The sequence below is a fragment of the Castor canadensis genome, chromosome 2, assembly GCF_047511655.1.
Source record: "Castor canadensis chromosome 2, mCasCan1.hap1v2, whole genome shotgun sequence".
Lineage (NCBI taxonomy): Eukaryota > Metazoa > Chordata > Mammalia > Rodentia > Castoridae > Castor > Castor canadensis.
This window is the reverse complement of record NC_133387.1, coordinates 141939314-141953075: the sequence shown is the minus strand read 5'-3', so window position 1 is coordinate 141953075 and position 13762 is coordinate 141939314. Positions and strand designations below refer to the sequence as shown.

Here is a 13762-nt window from a genome sequence, read left to right as displayed (position 1 = left end):
CTGAGGTAAGGGCCTTAGGTAAAGCTTCCTTTCTAGTTTTCTCTTCCACCTTCACTCTGCTGCTTCTCAGGTTAAATGCTGACGTGGGTTATCTGGCCTGTTCAGAGCCTCCTGACTATTTTGCTCTTCTCCAGAGTCAAATGAGTAATTTGAGTTAACTGGAATCCAGCCAGCCTAACATCTCCTCAGCCAAAACCCAGTTGCTTTTGGAGAGAAGAGAAGGATGAAGCTCTACTCATATTCACCTAGAACTGTCTCCCAACCCTGGCATGGAGACTGATATACCACAGTCACTCTTCCCTAAGATCATGTCTCAAAGTCTCATTATAGCTACCAAGTCCTAGGGCACAGAAGGTAAAGAGCTCTAGCTTAGCTTATTCACATGCATTCCTGAAAAAGCCCCACTCCGAAGGTAAAATGGCTCTAAGAGTTATCACAGACCCCTTTTAGGATTTGCACCTCAAGAAGGACAGTCATGCAAACTAGTACTGGTGACTAATCTAGGGAACCTAGGGAAAGGAAGGCCTTAGAATTAAAACACCAAAGCTAGGTGCTGAAGATCATGGTTAGAGGCCAGCCCAGACAAAAAGTTCACAAGACCCCATTTCAACCAAAAGCTGTGTGAGGTGGCATGTGCACTTGTGATCTCACCTTCTCTGAGAAACACAAATAGGAGGATGACAGTCCAAGCCAGCCCAGGCATAAAGAGACCAAAACTCTAGCTCAAAAACAACCAATGCAAAAAGTACTGGCAGAGTGGCTCAAGAGGTGGCATGCCTACCTAGCCAGGGGGAACCCCTGAGTTCAACCCCAGAGTAGCGGGGAAAAAAAAAAAAACAAACAACTTTGCTTAGTGCAGTTTCGGCAACTACTCTTAGCTACAGAGATAAAACTTTCAAAGTCAAAGAAAGATGGGTGACTACAAAGCTTCCAACAACTTAAAAACAAAACACAAGGGGATGAGGACACAGCCCATTTGTAGAGTGCTTGTGTAGCATGAGGCCCTGGGCTCCATCTCCAGCACCACGAAACACAGAAAAAAGAAAAACAAGGCATCCTACCACCACCAACTACCCTCTAACTGCCTGAATGCCTGCCTAATGTATTTTGCATTCGGGTTTTTCCTTTGTCTTTACTCAAAAAGCCACTTCAAAACACATACCATTATATATTTTCTTTTCTTTCTTCCCTTAAGAGATGGAGTCTTGCTGTGTTGTTCAAGATGGCCCTGAGCCCCTGGACTCAAGTGATGCCCCTGCCTCAGCTGCCCAAGTAGCAGAGACTATAGGCACAGGAGACTGGGTCCAGCTCTTTTTTTTAAAAAAATTATTGCTCATTTTCTAGTTGCTGCTTACTATAAGTGATCCATACTGGAATATTAAAACCTCACAGAACAGATAAAATAATTAAAGAATCTATAAAGATGCTCTCAATTGTAAACATCATATGACCTGCCAAGTGTAATGGCTCATTCCTGTAATCCCAATTACTCAAGTGGTAGAGGTAGGAGATTAACAGGCTGAGGATAAAGGCAGGACCTGGTATCTGAAAAACAAACTAAAACCAAAAGGTACTGGGGGCATGGCTCAAGTGGTAAGCCACTTAGCCTGAGTTCAATCTCCCATATTGTCTTTGAGACCAACCATGGCTACATAGGGAGTTTGATGGAGAATAGCCTGGACTACATAGCAAGACCTTGTCTCAAAAAAAATTTTTTTTTAAGTCTATGATCCACAAAAGCACAGGCCAAATTTTTTCCCCTAGCACTTACATTAAACAAATAGGCCCTTTTATAAACTTATGGCTGGAGATTTAAAAATAATTATAATATCCCTTTATTCTGTCTCTATCTTCCTTCTATGGAGACATCATTGCTAAGATTCCTCACCTAACTGATGTTAAGGGGACATTGGAGCAACTACAAGAGCAGGAGAGATGTGGGCAGTCTCTTCAAAAACCTTGGACATTTGAAGACTGCAATCATGCCACAAGTTCAGCCTAGTTGTTAGCTGAGCTGTTGAAGAAGCTACCATCTCTACTACTGACACTCAGTGTACCAGAGAAATGAGGAAGTGGGAATAGTTAACTAGCATTAAAAGCTTCCAACCAAAAATGACACACCTGTTACTCACATTCTATTGACCAAAGCAGTCACGTGGTCACACCTGTGACCTGGCAAATGTAATCCCAACATGAACTTAGAAGCAAAGAGAACCAAGATAAACGTTTTAACAGCTCTGACTAAAATAGATTCAATTTTTCTATCCATTTTCATTGGGCAAAATTTTATTGAATGCTTACTTGGGTGTTAAGATGTAACAGAGATAAAATTTTTTTTTTTGCAATCCTGACTTCACAGGAACACAATAGCACACTACAGATTTCTCCCTGCCCAACTCAACGTTACTTTTCCTTCTCCTTTTTTTTTTCTTTTAGCTTTCTCATTCCCTTGTCTTTGTCAGCCTTCCTCAATCTAATCTAATTCTTCAGATCTTCTACTCTTCGTTTTCCAAGGCACCACTGCCCTCCCCTCTTTTGTAGCTGTTTATTATAAATTACAAGGTTTGAGACTATGCATTTTTTCAAAGCATAGTATCTAGTAACTGGTATTCTACTTGGTGGTAGAAAATTTTGGAGAAAATAAGCCCTATCCTCAATTTTTTCAGAATCTAAACCACCACAGGGAATATCAGTGACAATTCCTAGATATAGAAAAAGCAGTTTCCTTTGCAGGCATTCCATCAGGAGCCTCCCTCTATGGTGAACACACAGGTCTGGAACACTACAAAAAAAGCAGTTGGTTTCACCCCCTCAAAAACACTTAAGCTCTCTTTTATTGTGCTTAGGTGGTAAGGAGGGACTGAGTCACTGAATTAGTATCCTATGTGACCAGACAAGAAGGACTCTGTAAAAAAGACTTATATCAGCCCATGAAATACCCAAGCTGTGCAAGACCTTGACACTACTCTCATTTTACTAATCTTCAGTTCATCCTAGCAGGATCTATGACATGTAGCACGCTAACTGTCCAGACTGAAAATCAAATCTAACTGCTATTCTGAGGGAACCCTAGTGAGGTTCTGAAGATGAGGTATGCAAGGCCCAACAAAACACTTCAAATGGAGGAAACCATATGGCTAGTTGGAGATTCCATTTTTTTTCTTTGTTTTTGGCATTACAGGGCGGGGGAAGGTTACACTTGGGGGCCTCATGCTTGCTAGGCAGGTGCTCTACCACTTGAGAACAACACTAGGCCCGGAGATTCCCTTTTTAAAAAATTGTTCAAAGTGCCATGCAATTTTTCTGGAATATCCTGCCTACTTTGTTTCTCATTTTCTCTAGACCTGAAATCTTGCAAGACTTAAAAAAAAAAAAAAAAAGTAGTATGCTTTCTATCAGATCCACACTAAAAGTTAGCTCTACTGAAATAAAGCATGATCCTGGAACAGACCATGAGATCTGGAGTATACTCCAGGATCTGTGGCTAAATTAGTTGAACAAAGAATTTCACATTTCTAGATCTGTCAGCTCTGAAAATATAATTTTGATGAAAGGCTCAGCATTTTCACTTCTGATTAAAAAGCAAAAAGTAACAAAACATCAATACTCTTGCTCTACAAACCACAAGATGGATAAACTACAAAATCATAGTTAAAAAAAAAAAAAAACAGAGCGCTAAAGATGCAAAGAAACCTAAATAAGCTAAATTCCAGAAAATGTCAAGCCTTTCAGAAGGGAAGAGACCACATCAGGAATGGTGGCGTAGGCCTGTAACCCCAGCACTTGGGAATCTGAGTCAGGAAGAGCATAAGTTCAGGGTCAGCCCCGACTATAAAGTGAGTTTGAAGCCAGCCTGGGCTATAGAGCCAGACCCTGTCTCAACACTCCCCCTCTTCCCCTGCCACCCCGCAAAGAAAAAAAAAAGAGAGAGAGAGAAGAGACCATGGTTACTGTCACTCCTGCAAAGCAGTGGAATTTTCCACTGACGGGATTAAGAAGAAATCAACCAGACTTAAAATGAACATTTAATGGATACATGTGGACTCAGACAACAGATGAGAATTCAAAAAAGGTCATCCTATAAGCCAACTCTTTTCCATGGGTCTTTAGTGAGTGCAAAAGACAGAGGACAAGGCAAGAAAGCTGAGAGAGAATCCTATGAAACAAACTGTGGGCCTTCTACCATGCCCAAGGTAGCTGTTCTGTGAAGGTGAGGGCAGGACAGGAAACATGAAATAAACAACGTGCAGCATTCTCAATCTTCAGAATATTAGATATTCCTCCTAAGACTGGGTCAAAGAAATAGGACAAAAACACAAGGTAAGGAAAAGGTGGGATTAGGACTGGAAAGCAAAGAAAATTTCCCAGTACAAAGAGCTGGCAGGTTGGCTAGAAAACAGAGCACCAAGGTTCAAAAACTGATGGGACTTCAGATGATTGTAAAGAAATAACAGAAGCTGCGTGTGAAGGCAGTGCCTGTCATCCCAAGCTACCCAGAAGGCTAAGATCTGGAGAATCATGGTTCTAGGCCAGCCAGGGCCAAAAAGGTCTCCAGGCCCCATCTCAACAGAAAACAGTGGGGTGTGGTGGTGCATACCTGTCATCCTGGCTATGTCAGGAAGCTTAAAACATGAGGATCAGGGTCCAGGCTGGCGTAGGCAAAAGGTGAGACCCTATTTTTTCCAAAATAGGGTCAGAGTAAGATGGGCTGGAGGCATAGTTCAAGTTGTAGAGTGTCTGCCTAACAAGCACAAAGGCCTGAGTTCAAACCCCAGTACCACAAAAAAAAAAAAAAAAAAAGTAACAGAAACTTTCCAAAACTGACAAAAGACCTCAATTCACAGATGCAAAAACTCAATGAACCCCAAGTAGGGTAAATAAAAAGAGACCCATCCCTATGCAGTTCATAGCCACACTGCTGGAAAACAAAGAACAAGTCTTAAAATCAACCAGGGGAAAGAGACAAAACAGTTCCTGGGGAAGAATAGTAAGAATGATGGCTGAATCACTATAAATAATGAAAACCAGAAACCAGTCTGGACTACGTTACAGAACAAAGGGAAGTGGAGAGAGCGCACAAGGACAAATATTGAAAATCTGCTTGAATGTGGTGCAAACACTGTGTATACATGTATGTAAATGGAAAAATGAGACCTGTTGAAACTGTTCCAGGAATGGGGTTGAGGGGGAAAAGGAGGGATAAAGGAGAGGGTAGAGAGGGTGGATTCAAGTATGATATATTCTAAGAACTTTTGCAAATCCCACAGTGTACCCCCACCAAGCACAACAATTTAAAAAAAAAAAAGAAAGAAAGAAAGAAAAGAAATGTCTTTCTATGCTTTGTTGGCCATTTCAAAACTTTGGAAAGGTAATGGTCAATTCATTCAAAGGAAATACCTAGAAAAATTTAAAAATAAAGTAGGAACTTCACTAGCACTGTCCAGTGGTACTTTCTGTAATGATAAAGTTATTCTGTATCTGTACTGCCCAATAGGGTAGCCATTTCCACATATGTCTACCGAATAACTAAAATATGACTGACAGGACTGAGGAAGTGGTGAATTCTTTTTTTTTTTTTTTCTGGTACCATTCTTTTTTTTTTTATTTTTCTTTTATTATTCATATGTGCATACAAGGCTTGGTTCATTTAGGAAGTGAATTCTTAAAAAATTAACTTTTGGCTGGGGGAATAGCTCAATGGTACTGCTTACCACGCACAAGGCCCAGAGTCAAATAAATAAATATCATTAAAATATTTACATGTCGCTACTGGACAATACAACTCTAGAGCACATTTGCATACTAATAAAGATGATCCAACATAAAGGGGAAAATTCAAGATGCAGGCAAAAAGAAGTCCTTAAAGAATGAACACAAGAGAAGGAATCCAGAGCACAAGTGGAGCTATCTACAAGGGACACAATAAGAATGAAGGAAGGCATGAAATTACAGTAACTGGTACAGAGCAACAGGACTTAAAGTCAGAACAAGTATGAAGCCTAGCTGAAATCTCAAGCTCAAAATTAAATTACACAAGACTATAAAAGCCAAGCAGGAAAAAGAGAGTAGGTTAACTCATATTTTACTGAATATCTATTGTGTGCCAGACATTTTCTAAATGACAAATTATTTGTTACTCCTAACCAAAACTTTATCTCATTTTACAAACAAGAGCAATGATGCTCCAAAAGATAAAGCAACCTCATGAAATCATCTACAAATACCAGGATGTAGACTCAAGCCAATCTGTTAGAATAAAGTGGAGGTTAAGAACCACTCAGTTCCTGCACCGGAAATAACATAAATGGCAAATCAGTCTGGCAGTTATATACAAGTACTAACAAGCACAGGGATACTAAGCCAAAGGCAAAAACTACCAATGCTATCCACAAAATAATTAAGAAAAACCTAACCACTTTTCTTTTTCTTAGCATTCTGTCTTTTGATAAACTGACTCTAGATCTACTTTGTGACTTTTATTTCTCACTTTTCATTTTTTAAAGCCAAATAAAAATACTTTTACTGAGACTACAGGAAGAAATACACATTCTTACAACTTAGGTTATCTATCATAAGATAGATACAGCACGAATATGAATTAGGAAACTGGCACCACTTTTTAATAACTACTAAAATATCTAGGAATATTAGAAAAAATAAATCAAAAACCTATCATCTCTCCAATTTTTACATAAAGAGGGGAAATTATTAAACTCAATCTAGTTATTAAATTATTTTAGATGATGTCAAATTTAGTGGGTAAAGATCATCTAGATCTGTGCTTTTCAAAATGGCAGCCACTAGCTACATGCAGCTATTTAAACATAAAGTAAGTAAAAAATTCAGTCTCTCAGACACACTAGTCACATGTAAAGTACTTAACACACATGGCTAGCTGCTGCCTCCCTGGACAGCACAGAACATTCCATCATTACAGAAAGTTCTATTGGATAAAGATTAGATCCTCAACTTTCCATTAACTTTTTTCAAAAGGACCAGTAGAAAGAGCAAATCACAGACCTAAGCTTTCCAAATCAGTCACTAGCTAGCTGAGCAACCACATGCATCACTTAGCAGTGCTTTTCCAACTGAATGGATATTTATATCACCTGAGAATCTTGTTAAAATGGATATTCTAACTCAGTATGTCTGAGATAAAATCTAGACTCTATACCTCTAACAAGTACTCAAGTAATGTTAATACCATTGATCTAGGAACCACACTTTCAATTTCAGTATCTTAGATCACTTTGGGCCTTAGTTTCCTAAACTGTCAAATGATGTATGTGAAGCAAAATAATGTCAGTGACTCCTCTCAGTCATGGACATTATTTTGCCTTGTGAAGTCTCAGAGCACTAACCAAGATAACTGACCATAATCAGCACACTACATGTGAGCTAATGTAACAGCCCACAAAACAGGCTGAAGGAGCTGACAGAGGGCACTAACATTTTACACTTTATGGTGGTACAGAATTAAAGACATATAGATTTCCACACTTTGCAAAGATGTACCTGAAGTAAATGTTAGGATCCTAACAAACAAATTTTTTTCACATTTTTGTGATACCATTTTTTCCATTCAAAAGTAAAAATAAAAATACTGAGTTTAAGTGAAAATCAATGGGAAAATGTGATTTGCTATATCTCCTTAAAACTTTATTATGTTTTTGGTGGTACTGGGGTTTGAACTCAGGGTCATGTGCTTGCTAGGCAGGTGCTCTACCACTTGAGCCAGCCCCAGCCCTTCTCTGTAAAACTTCTTAAAAATGGACTTAAAAGGGATGCCTCCTTTACAAACTGAACCTTTAAAAAACAACAACAACAAACCCTCTATCAGAAGGACACACTATATATTTTCCAAATATGCAATTCATGGAAGGGGAAAAAGAAACAATGCTAGACTCAGCCCATATCACTGTGACTTCAAAAGCATCTGCTCCATACAAAAGCAGCTCCATGGAAGCAGCTGTTAACTGCAGTACTGTTTCTGCTGTTTTGTATTTTTAATGTGTCAGGGCACTCAGCAATAAAATTGACCAAAATCACCACTACAGGTTGGCTGTAGTGTAACCTAACAGCCCACCAGGAAGGCTGAAGAAACTAATGGGAGGGCAGCACAATGCTGCACAGAACTGACTGTAGAGGCATGTTTCTATTTTAGCAAAGGCTGCTTGCTGGCAATGTCAACAAGGAACTGGATAGCAATTGTGAGATAGCTCACCCTCTTATAAAGCAGGATCTTTGAGAAAGAAGACAGGTTAAGCTATCCGATTGGCTTTTAAGTTCTGAATTATGCACGACAGTTAATTACCTATATTTAAAAAAAAAAGTCTGGCACCAGTGGCTCACACTTGTAATCCTAGCTCCTGGGGAGGCAGAGATCAGGAAGATTGAGGTTCGAAGTGAACCTAGGCAAATAGCTCATGAGATTCTATCTTGAAAATACCCAACACAAAAAAGAACTGGCAGAGAGACTCAGTGGTAGAATGCCTGCTTAACTAGTGTGGGGCCCTGAGTTCAAACCCCAGTACCACCAAAAGAAAAACAAAAAAAACCTCCATTAGAAATACATGTTCAGCTGCGCACTGCAGGTGCCAGTGCAGGTAAACAGTTTAGGAGACCTATCTCAAAAAAACCCATCAAAAAAAGGGCTGGTGGAGTGCCTCAAGATGTAGGCCCTGAGTTCAATCTCCGCTGCTTCAAAATAAATAAATGCATACATATATGTTTAACTTCTAAAATGTGATGCTTGAAAATCTTCAGTCCTTTTATATTTCCTTTAGGAAATTTTTTTTAGTCTTAAGTTAAACCTTATTAAAATTCTTTTAATGTAAAAAAGTATGCAACAGAATTTCAAAATGCCTCCAAAGATATAGCGCACATTAAGAATACACACTACTGCCCACAAAACTTCTCAAATAAATCACTTTGAGAGAACAAACAGTATACACAGAAAAATTAAGAGGGTAGAGAGGTGGTTTTTTTTCCTTCTCATTTTCATTCTCAATCTTTTCTTTTTTTTTCCCCTCAATCTTGTTTTAAGTCAATTGTTTAAATGTTGGCTGTTTTAAGATCAAAGTATCTGTCTTATTACCAAGTTTAGTTCTAAATTTAGAATTGTACATTCAGCTTACATTTAAAAACACTGATTAAAAGCAGTACCCATACAATACCTACACTTCAACTAGTCTTTATTAAAAAGAAAATTCACATAGCTCATAAGAAAGTACTATGTACAATCATGTTTTCCACCATAGTGAAATGCTCAGGTTCAGAGCTATATCTGGTTAAATATTTAACTCTGTTGGCAAAGATTTTACAACTTTAAGCCAATAATTTCTAGATATTACAGATAACTTCTATGCAATCAATGAATAACATAAGGCCAATTTCTATCAACATGATATAGTACTGTCTGTCTTTTACAAATAACCTGTAACAAATCTTTGTTATTAGTAGCCAAAGAACTGTTAGTGCCAAACAATTTCAGCAACTGACCAGCAACTGACTTTACCCTTTTCTCTTAACAAATGTTGCACAATTTCACCTGCAAGGTATGTAGTATCCTTTTCAAATGCAACTTAAGAAGCCATTACTTTGTTAGAGAAACTGTTGTTCCTTTTCAGAGGAGAGAATTATAATATGGACAAAAACATTTTAGCCTATCATTAAAAAAAAAAAGCTGTATAAAAAAAAAGCGAGCCACGTAGCAGTCGTGGGCAGGATGAGTCATCCTCAACTCAACTTGCAGCAGCACTCCCAAGCTTCCTCCTACCCGACCCCATCCCCTTCAAAACCTACCCTGAGTCAGCAAACTTTAGGGTTTGTCAGGGGTGGTTCTCACGAAGCTACCTACAGGAACTTATGTAAAAGCTACAAAGCTTTCCTGCTAACACTGGTCATTAGAATATGAGCTTTTTCCATTGTAAAATTAACTGCTCTTCAAATCCGGCTTCTCTACATTCTTTTTCAATCACAGAAAGTGGGCAGGTTACTTTAAATCGTGCTCTGCAAAGAACTCAAATCCAAAAGATCTTCACCATCTACAGTTTTGTTGTTGTTGTTTTAACAATTCTCAGTCCGGTGCCGGTGGCTTGCGCGTCTGTAATCCTAGCTACTCTGGAGGCAGAGATCAGGGCGATCGCGGTTCAAAGCCAACCCGAGCAAATAGTTCCGCGAGACCCTATCTTGAAAAAATCCTTCACAAAAAAGGGATGGTGGAGTGGCTCAAGGTGTAAGCCCTGAGTTCAACCCCAGCACCGGGGGGAAAAAAGAACTCTTTTTCCAGGGTTTTTTATTTTTCTTTTCTTTTTTCTGAACAGTAACATATAGGGGATAAAATACATCCTGTTCAATCAAATCTGGTTTACTTCCTATACGGCTGCAACTATTGGATCTATCAAGGTACCAATAAGCAATTTTACAAGTTTGACAAGGTCATCATTATATTAACTGATGTAACATACACGTGAAAGGACTTCATACTCCCTAGCACATGGGAAACCCCTCATAAACGTGTCTAACTACTGGCTAACGACAGTACTTTTCAAATACTAAAATGTGACATTTCTAAGAAGTAACTCTAAAGTCAGTTCTCTTTCAGGGCCAGGTTCTATTTAGACCCTACATTCTTCCAGTCAGATCATTCTGTCCAGCGTTTAAAAAAGACAGGATCCGAATTTTAAAGAAAATAAACAGGCTAGAATAAAAGTACTCTGCAGCTTTCTGCTCTTCATTTGATCATGCTTTCCCTCTGACGAATCATCTAGATCCATAAAAAAGTTAACACTGAATCTGACTTACGGGCATTTTTAGCAATGAACAAAAGTCTGCCGTTAACAACAGCAGTCTTCTAATTCCACCTTACCAGTTCCTTTCACTGGATCTTTTCTAATGAGCAAGCCAGGGAAAAAACACAACAGGGAAGGAATGAAGCAGCTCTTGCTACATGCACAAAGGTCCTCATGCACCTGAACCAGCGGTCCCAGCACGAGCTGGGGAACAAAAGGCGGCCACGACACTTCTACTTTTCAACACAACTCACAAGTCGGATTCCGAGGCACAGCAAAGTCAGGAGGCCATTCTGAGCAAAGTGACAACGATCGCCCACACTGGGTGCTTTTTTGTAAGCCACCCCCTTAGCGTCCGGGAAGCAGCCAAGGCCAGGCTGCAGGGGGCGCGGGGGAGGCGGGGGGCGTCGGGAACTCCGTCTCGGACACGGGTCCAGTACCTCACGTGTGGTCACACTCAAAACTTGGGCGGACTTCGGGGCTCCGGGACGCGCCGGGTGCGCGCTGCGCGCTCCGCAATTCGCGAGTCCGGCGGAGACTTTGCCCGGCCAGACCGAGTCAGCTGAGGCCGAGTCACCGGGGCGGGATGGGAGGAGACGCGGGAGCGTTCTGCAGGCAGCGAGCCAGCCGGCGAAACTCCGCGCCCCCTCGCGCTCCAGGGCCGCCGCCCTCGCTCGTCCCGCAAGCCTGCCCGCCCGCCTATCCGGAGGGGCTTCGAACCCGCGGAGCCCGGCGCGAGCTGACGGACGGCGGGGCAGCCGGCGAGCAGGCCCCCAGGCACGCGGCGCGGCGCGGCCCGGCGAGGGGCGTGCCGGGTGGGAGGGGCGCGCCGGCCGTGCCGCCAGCCCCACGCGGGGGACCCCGGCCCGCCACGGCCGCCGGCCCGAGCCGGCCAGGCCCCAGCGAGCGAGCGAGCGGGCGGACGGGCGGACCGGGGGCGGGCGGGAGACGGAACAAAAGCGCCTTTGTTGAGCGGCGGCCGCCGGAGGGTCACACACAATGGAGGAGGGAGCCGGCTCCTCCACCGCCGCCGGGCCCGCCGCGGCGCCCTCCCGAGCCGCCCCGCGGCGCGCCCCGCACACGTTACACACACACACACACACACTCACGGGACTTCTCCGACTCATCGAGGGAGTGCGGGGCCCGCGGATAGCCCCCAGGGTCGGCTCTGGTCTCCGGCTGTGCTGGCGGCAGCGGCGTCTCCGAGGCTCTCGCTTTGCCGCAGTCGCCGCCATGTAACCCCGACCCGCGAGAGAGGGCGAGGAGAGGGGGCGGGGTCTCGGGGGTGGCACGCCCCCTTACGTCACAGGCTCACTCCACGGGTTCCCCCGCCCCCGCCCGGCCCAGCGCGCTTGCACGCGCCGGAATTTCCAACGCCCGTGACTGGGCTGGGCGCGCTGCAGGGGCGGTGGGAGCTGCACGCGGGCTCATGGGCTGCCTCGCGTGGGCTGTGCCTGCAGGCCGGCGGGGAGGAGGACGGAGGAGGCCCTCTGCTCAGTTACCTGCCCCTCCATGCTCCGGATTCCAGCTACCCCGGAGGCGACTTGCAGGCCAGCCCAGGCAAAGTTGGCGAGACCCAAGCTCAAAAAGAAAATACTACCGCTAGGGGAGGTCCGCGCGGGTGGCCTTTCCTCTGGTTCCCGAAGGAGCCAACCTAAGCAGAGGAGGCGAGGGAGAGGAGAGGACGCAAAGACTGGCAGGCTAGGGAGTAGCTGGATTGTTGAAGGATCAGGCCCAGGCCGGTTTGAGTTTGGAAGGGATGTACCGTGGGATGCGGCGGGAAAGGGATTGGTGGTTCCTTGGGCCCACGTCTTGAGTAAAGGCATATTTTACTCCTCGTGGCTTACTGAGGCCTGTGAAAAGTAAGTGAGTATTTATGAAACTAGAGCTAAGGTCGGCATATATTTTCAGTGATAGTACTGTCTTGAAGAGGACCAGACATACATAGAGTAGTCTGGTATCCATTATGTGCATCTTCAAGAGTGAAGCAAACACCTCGACAAAGGTCGCCATAATGACTTGAAGTTAAGTGATTGGGATGAAGTTACGTGTGTGTGTGTGTGTGTGTGTGTGTGTAACAGTTTCACTCTGTAGCCCAAGCTGGCCTCAGACTCCAGAGTGCTGGGATGACAGGCATATACCATCACACCCGTATATTTTTTATATTTAAAATAACACCGTCTGAGTACCAGGTGTGAAGAGGAGGGGATGAGTTAATAACTCCAAGAGAAAGACTTGTTAAACAGCAAGAACTCTGATTTGTGGATGCCACACTCTGCAGCCAACTTCCTACCTAAGACCAGTGTCCAGCTCTACTGCCCTTTCTCTGGGCTCCTCCAGCTCCCCAAGACATCTTTCTTCCTGCTGTGCAGGAACTCTTTCACCTCCCCCTTCTGTCAATATTTGATCTAAGGGCAGAGCAATAAATACCAAGCACTATGACTTCCCTCAGAAGTTTATAATATAGTATCACCACTGCCTTCAGTAAAGACCATCAAAATAACCTATTGGTAATGCAAAGCCAAGCTTATAGCAGTTAGAGAGACCAAGAATTAACAGTCATTGTAGCATTACAAAAGAGATCAGAGTAGGGTAATTAAAAGATTTGGAGGATCTGGTTTAAGACAGCTTTTTCAGCTGGACATGGTAATGCAGGTCTATAATCCCAGCATTCAGGAGGCAGAGGCTGGAAGAGCAAAAGTTCAGGGTCAGCCTGGCCTACATAGTGACACCCTGTCTCTAAAAACAAAAAACATTAAAGAGCTTTCAATGAGGGGACCTGATTGAGATGGGGCTACTAAGTGATACATTAGTGGGTAGACAGGAGAGGAGAATTTTGAAGCAAACCTGGAAGAGTTACTGGTAAAGCCCAGTAACCTTGGGGGGAAAAGGAGGGTTGTGTGCCCAGATGAGTTCAGTAATGTACTCTTCCTATAAGTGGATTGAGGAAGTTTCTGAAACTGCAATAA

General features: G+C 43.0%; 1 protein-coding gene across 3 annotated transcripts in view; it reads right to left on the bottom strand.

Moving 5' to 3' along the window:
- The window catches only part of Mapk6 (mitogen-activated protein kinase 6), a 31653-nt gene extending 19589 nt beyond the window's left edge, over positions 1 to 12064 (bottom strand). The window contains exon 1 of one of the 3 annotated variants that reach the window (XM_020162045.2): positions 11903 to 12064. The gene's annotated coding sequence lies outside the window, so the exon portion shown is untranslated. The other 2 variants (XM_074065958.1, XM_020162046.2) reach the window with 2 other exon arrangements.
- Between the last annotated feature and the right edge of the window lie 1698 nt (positions 12065 to 13762).